At 32.1% G+C, this 7,196-nt stretch overlaps 1 long non-coding RNA gene across 1 annotated transcript; it reads left to right on the plus strand.

Annotated features, from left to right (window-relative positions):
• The first annotated feature begins 2,995 nt into the window (after positions 1-2,995).
• On the plus strand, positions 2,996-6,595 carry LOC141699720 (uncharacterized). The gene is made up of 3 exons (XR_012566080.1): positions 2,996-4,231; positions 4,827-4,961; positions 5,760-6,595. It is a non-coding gene; the product is annotated as an uncharacterized LOC141699720 (long non-coding RNA).
• Positions 6,596-7,196: the final 601 nt, after the last annotated feature.

The following is a 7,196-nucleotide window of genomic DNA, read 5'->3' on the forward strand; positions in this document are numbered from 1 at the left end:
TTATGTTTAAAAAGATAGTAAATTTGCAAGATTTTAAGTAAGGTAGTAGAGTTGCAAATAAATTTCTAAAAGTTGGTATATTTGGCAAATTCCCTTCTCTTTTTTTTTAATAGCAGGAGCCATCTCATCCCAATAACTTATATTTAGTAGCTACCTATGATTTCAGAATTGAGTTTAATACCACGTGAGTTTTTTTCGTTTTGACTTTTACATACATTTAATTTAGGATAGGTAAAAGTATTATTTGTAGAATTTTCATTTTTTTTAAATAAAAATAGATAACTTTTATTTTAATTAACAATTTGAAAATTTTATAAATAACATTTCTAACTATCGGTCAAGTCACATTAAAATGTATGCAAAAGTTAAAGTTACAAATAAAAAAATAGAAGGAGTATTAAAAGAGAAAAAGAGGTAAACATGTATTTTAGATATCTTTGCTAATAAAATTAATGGAAAAACAATAAAGGGAATTTATCAAAAATACTCCTTTTTGTAAAATTATTTGCAGTTTTATTAAATTCTGATTTTTTTTGTAAAAATATAATTTTATTCTGAAAATATTTGCAAAAATACGATGTTGAATAATAGTTTGCATTAGTTTGCATTTTAGTTTGAATTATGCAACTTTTTTAGTTGCATATCAGGTTACATTCTGTTTTGCATTTTAGGTTCCTAATTATGTTACAAATATGATTACAAATTTCAAAACGAATTTTCGCAAATATTTTTTAAAATTCAAGTTGCAAACGTGGTTGCAAAATGGTTTCAAAATTATAGAACATATTTTTAAAAAGTAATACTCCCTCTATCCTATTCATTTGTACACATTTTTTTTCAACGTCCCACTCAATTATATATTTTTGAAAAATTACCAAAAAAAGTAAAATTTTGTAATATAAAAATTAATTACACCCGTTACTTTCTTTAAAAAAACTTAAATATTTATGAAAAAAACCCCAACAATAAACTCACTGCAATTTCACTATTTTTTCTCATTATTTTATATAACTATTGTTCAATTATACAAGAATATCGATTAAAAATACGGCCATTGTAAATAAAAAAAATCATCGTCATTTCTAATTTATTTTTATCATTTTAAATTTTCATAAATAATAAAATCAACTTTTTTATTTAAAAACTTTAAACGCGTTTTTAAAGATTGGGGCTCAAGTTTGATTCAAACAACCTGTCTTAACATTTAATTTTTAAAATCCAATAGGATTCACATTTTACAATCTCGAATATCCAAAATCTAATAATATTCAAATTTTACAAAGCTAGCTAATTTCACTATATATACACCACAAACCAACATCTCCTGTTCATCTCTTCATACACATGCAAAAATTATTAACACAAAATATGTGTAAGCAGCAATCAGATCAAGCCCTTGTTGTTTATTGTCCTTCCAAGAATCACCAACATGAAGCCATTGATCTTAGTTTGAGACTGAATATTAGTAGTAGCAGTAGTAGCTGTTGTAGTAGTACTAATGATGTGAAATTCAAGAACCATAATAAGAGAAAGATGTGTACTTATGAGGATGATTCGATATCGAAAAATCTCAAGAAATTCAGGTTTTATACAAAGGAGGAAGAAGCTGAGGAGGAGCTCAATGGGGTTTGTACAAAACTCAAATTGTATGATGATCCTTGGAAGATCAAGAAAGTTCTTGAACAGAGTGATGTTAATAGTCTTTGCAGGCTTATGATCTCGAAACGATTAGTGAAGCAACACATTGTGAAAGAGTGGGAAAGGGCTGGGAGATTTGAGGATGTGAGGAGATTAGATGATAGAGATGGGGTTTTGGTGAAAGTTTGGGATTGTGATAGGATGAAAGAGTTTGTGTTGACAATGAAGAAACATGGTTCAACTGATTGTTATGTTTTTTGTACTAATTGGAGAAGGCAGTTTGTGTCTGAAAGGGAACTTAAGAAAGGTGATGAGATTGGTCTCTTCTGGTGCAGATTTTCTGGTAGATTCTTCTTCTCGGTTCTTGATCGCGCTCCTGATCAGCCTGTTTATTATTTGCAAGGGTTTTGAAAGTTTTGATGGTAGTGCAGTAACTTGTCTAGCAGTTTTTCAGTTTTTCTTTTCTGTTCTTGGTTTTTTCTCGCGCTTCTAATAAGCCTGTTTATTATGTGCAGGGGTTTTGAAAATTTTGATGGTATTCGAATTTCTTGGTGCAGTAATTTGTCTAGTAGAGTTTTTTCTTCTTGATTCTTGGTTCTCCGTCTTGCTCCTGATTAGTGATCAGCCTCTTGTTTAACATAAGTGTGATTATCTATATGTGTAGATGAAGGTTTGCAAAGGATTTAGCAAGAAAGCAAGTATTGTTATGTCTAGAAGTTCAGTTAGTACTATATATATGTTTGGAAACTTCTTTTCTGTAATTTAGTGTCTACTTGTGTCTGTTTGGTGGTTGTACTTTCTGTTGTTTTTAATGAAAAGTGTTGTCTAGGTTCTATTATGTTGTTTGATTGTTTAATCTGGTTCTTTTTATAGTACTCTAATTAAGATTAGGTGCAGTTTCTTCCATTTCATGTATCTAGTGCTAGATTTTGTGCATTTTTTCAGACAATCTTAGGAGGCGTTTGGATGAAACATGAGAATGAGAATCTGGAATGGGAATGAGGTTAATGGGAATGAGAATGAAATGGAAACCCAATGGGTATGATGAATTTGATTTACCCACAAAAAATGAATGAAGTTTCCATTCCCCACCACTAAATTGGTAATCCAAATATGGGTTTAAGGTTCCGATTCCCGTTAACCGGTCACATTAACCGTCAACCAAACACGTTTTAGATTAATTAGCTGTGTATGTATCTCCAGAGACAAGGTATTTTCACTCAGATTATGATCTGATCTGGCCCACAATGTAATGGATTTGTTAGTGGGCCCACAACTGGCTTAGTTGTGTAGGCCCACATAATCTGTAAGCTTTATTGGGGCCCAACTAGTTTGAGTACACTGACAGCCCCTTGTCTAATTGGGCAATTGGCCACTTTTGCCTTTAGTTAAAAAATTTCAAAGCCTTTCATCACCCTTTTGTTCTTGATTTTGATTTTCAATTTAGGGTTCTTTCTTACTTGCACCCTGTTTTTAACTCTCAATTTTCACCTGTTCTGCTTAAAAATTTGTTCTTTATGTCTAAAAGTTTGTTTACATTCTTGAATCAAAACCCATGTTTTAAAGTAATCCCATCAAACCCTTGTCAAGATTTTGGTTATATCTGCAGCTAGCATCTCGGTAAATGCAGCCCCTAATATTGATCTTTGGCATTGTTTCCATGTCAAATTATAGCCTGACCTTTATTGATTAAATGTAGTCTAATTGGTTAGAGGTTATTATGTATCCTAGTTATTGATTTGTCTAGTAGAGTTTTTTCTTCTCAATTCTTGGCTCTCGCTCTTGTTCCTGATTATTGATTAGCCTCCTGTTTAATATATATGTGATTTATTGATAAGTGTAGATGAATGGTTCTTAAGGATTTAGCAAGAAAGCTAACAGTATATTTTAAACTTCAGTTAGTACTTTGTATGTTTGGAACCTTCTGTTCTATAAGTTAGAGTCTGTCTGTTTGGTGGTTGTACTTCCTATATTTTTAGAGAAAAATGTTGTTTTGGTTATATTATGTTGTTTAATGCTTAATCTTGATCCTTTTATATTAATTAGTACAGTTTCTTCCTTTATATATCATAAAATCATCACTTGATAGATGCATCAGCAGTTTATGTATGGGTTCACAGAATAATTAAACAATCTTAAATTAGATACTCCCTAGTTTAAGTACACTGACAGGATGCCCTTGTTCAATTGAGTATTTGGTGACCGTTTTCCCTTTATTATCTCTCAAAAATCAGTCTTCTCCTCTTTACCCAATGTAGTAGTTTGTTGTCCTTTCTTCAGTTTCTCTGTTTTAGAATAATCCCATCAAAACCTTTGTCAAGATTTTGGTTACATATGTAGATATAGCATCTAAGTAAATGCAGCCCCTTATCTTGGTCAGGACATTAACATGGGTATGGTCTCCTGTGTTTGGTATGTTTTCTGGTAACCAAGATATAAGGGCAGCCTCAGAAATTTGGTTCTGAGGCCAACATGTATTCGGCATTGTCATCTATGTCCTCTGATCCCTTTCTGGGACCGATTACCCCGGGGGAGAAAAAGAATAGAGGGCGGTCGAAAGGGACTGGAAGGAAACAAAGATAAGCATCTCTTGGTAATTTTCTTGTTTACTTATATGTGATCTTTATTGATTGATTGTAGTTTGAATAAATTCAGTGGTTTACATATTTTGTTATAAAATATCCTAGTTTCAGCATACAACTTACTTTGTGGATATGGCTTCGAGCAAGTATTAATTACACTACCTAAATGTATCTTCTATATTACATATAGGACTGAAAAAGAGGAGCTAATTATGTGTCACTGAAAAAGAGGTTTCTATATCATAGTCAACATGTATTCTCTCTACAATTTAGCTGATGAAAATCGACACCCGTTGAGAAGGTTGTAATCATGTAGTACATATTATATGCCAAAATTGAGCATTCTTAAACACTTCTGATGAAGTGAAGAAACATAAGGGTATTGGGGAGGAAGGGAGGAGTTGGCTGATGCTACTGAATTGGGGTATTAGGGAGAATGGGCAGGGTTGGTTGCTGATTTTGGATTTATGTCTTATTATCTTATATGATCAGGAAGATATCTTTACTTGTAATTACTAATATGCTGTATGGTGCATAACACTGGACTATGCAACATATGCCAAGGATTGTAGGCATGTAAAGGTGATATCCTATTCTCTGTTGCAGGATTTGCATCAAAATTATTACTTTTTTTTTCACAACAGAGACCAAGGGGCTCTGTGCATCATGTCGGGAAACGACATTGTTTCTGCTGTGACCTTACGCCAGACTGGATCTTCTGTCAACTCGATCACACTTGAGGTTGGATTGCAAACCACATTTTCTGTTATTCTTCAATACTTATGATAATTGATTTTATTTGTCAGCTGAGACAGCAAATTAGTTTATATGTGATTGGCATGTTCAACATTTCTGAAAGCCTGCAATAACTATCCCTTGTCTTAAGTCTAGCAAATATCCCTCCTCTCTTGTTAAAATGGGGTTGCAGGATCAAGGCTCAGTAGTGTTGTGAGCACGTGAGTATTTAAATATTTTGCAATGACCATGTTGAAAAAATAAAAAAATAGTCCAGATCCTTGAAAGGCTTAATCAACATTATATGTCTAGCTTGGCTTTTCAAAGATGGGCTGTTGATGACGTGTGTTACATGGATCATCCGGTAATTTCATATGTAGCTATTATGATCATTCTTATGTTTGGTTTAATCTGTTAATTGTGTTTATAACTGTGCTTTTACTTTATTATTCATACCTGCATTACACGTCGAATTAGCTGCTTGCATGGTTCGTTATTGCAAACTATATTTATGGTCTCTAAGTGGTTTAAGATTTGCACTCGAGTAGAAAATATACACGCCTCTGTTTAAGGACAGGAAGTAATGCAGATTGAGTCCCATACTGTTCTTGTTATCCTAAAAAGAGTCGCCTCTGTACTTATGTGTAGAAGTGATTGCATCATGAACAACAATTTAAGTTTTTTTCTTAAGAATCTTATTGCACTTTCTGCTCCTTTTGCATTCACCCAAGTGGCTTCCCTCACATTTTATCTTTAAACTTATTGTGTTTTCATAGGGTCGTTTCCAAATATTGTGTTTGTCAGGTTAGTACTTGCTCTCTAACAAAGGTGGCCCTCACGATCGGACTGGTGGTTTAAGTATATCTGTCTGCAGTCCTGGTGGACATGTGTTAGGAGGTGCATTTGGGAGAAGGCATGTTGCAACAAGCTTCGTTCAAGTTTCACCTCTAATCTCATTTTTTTCCTTCCCTCATCTATCTATATACATGTGCTTCTGAGTTCCGGTGTTTCTCAAAAAAGTTCATGTGTTCTTTAAGTCTCTAGTTTCTACTAAGTGCATGATGACAGACAATCACTTGTTGCAGGCCATTGCATGTAGTTTTGTCTATGATGATTGGAAGACAATAAACATAATAATAAAGCTAAAAGGACTGCATGGCAAACCAAGTTTAAATAACCAAACCAATCCCTTACAACTTCAATCCCAAACAAAGTAATAACTTAATCATAATAATAAAACTAAAAGGTCTGCATGGAGGCCAAAACATCCTTACTGCAACTCTTCATCTTCTCTGAATCAAAGGCTTCATGGCTGCTTCCCCCTCCTCAGCTTCCCCATTACCTTCAACAGCAACTGCAGCCGATTACTACTTTCAGATCAATAAACTCAGCAGTATCTTCATTGCCTTCAACAGCTCGGCCATCAACAGCCACATTACCTTGCATGCCCAAATATAAACTAAACATAAACTACCTTTCTAAACATAAACTGATAAAGACAATCTACCTTTCTAAACATAAACTAAACAAGTTAAACCATTTATTTGCTAACAAAGTTATTTATAATTAACAACTATTTTAAATATTGTATTCAATATGTAATTTTGATAAGTAATAAATTAATGACATGTTTGGAAGCTAGTTTTTTGGCCAAATAATTAATTTTTTAAAATAATTTTTTTCTCTCAAAAGTTAATTTTGAAAATACTAAAATTTTCAATTATAAAAAACAAAAAGTTAACTAAAAATCAGTTTTATTCTAAACACGTTAATCCAAACAACTAGTCAAAACAATTTACTATAGTCAAAAACTATTTCAAACTACAACTAACTAACAAAGACCCGGGTAATAGTCAATATCAAACAGAACCAACAATGTAAAATTAAACTAATAAAATTAAAAAAAAATCCAAACATGACCAATATAATGTAAAACTAAATTAATTTTATTAAAAAGTAATTATAAATAATATCAGAAAAAATTGAATATAGCTCATGATATGTATCTTGTTTGAATCATTCTTTCATTTAACTTTTATTAAAAGTAGTTGTAATTTTATATTTATAAATTTTATGCTCGAAATTTTTACTATTTAAGTAAAGAATTATATATATATAGGCATTTATTCAAATGAAAATAAAGCTTAAAATGAAAATATAAACTAATGTACACCCTTAAATCAATCTAATCTAATGGACAAGGGACATAATTAACCTACACCCTCCCACACAGAATTTCAG

Source organism: Apium graveolens, unplaced genomic scaffold (genome assembly GCF_009905375.1).
Source record: "Apium graveolens cultivar Ventura unplaced genomic scaffold, ASM990537v1 ctg1184, whole genome shotgun sequence".
NCBI classification, from domain to species: domain Eukaryota; kingdom Viridiplantae; phylum Streptophyta; class Magnoliopsida; order Apiales; family Apiaceae; genus Apium; species Apium graveolens.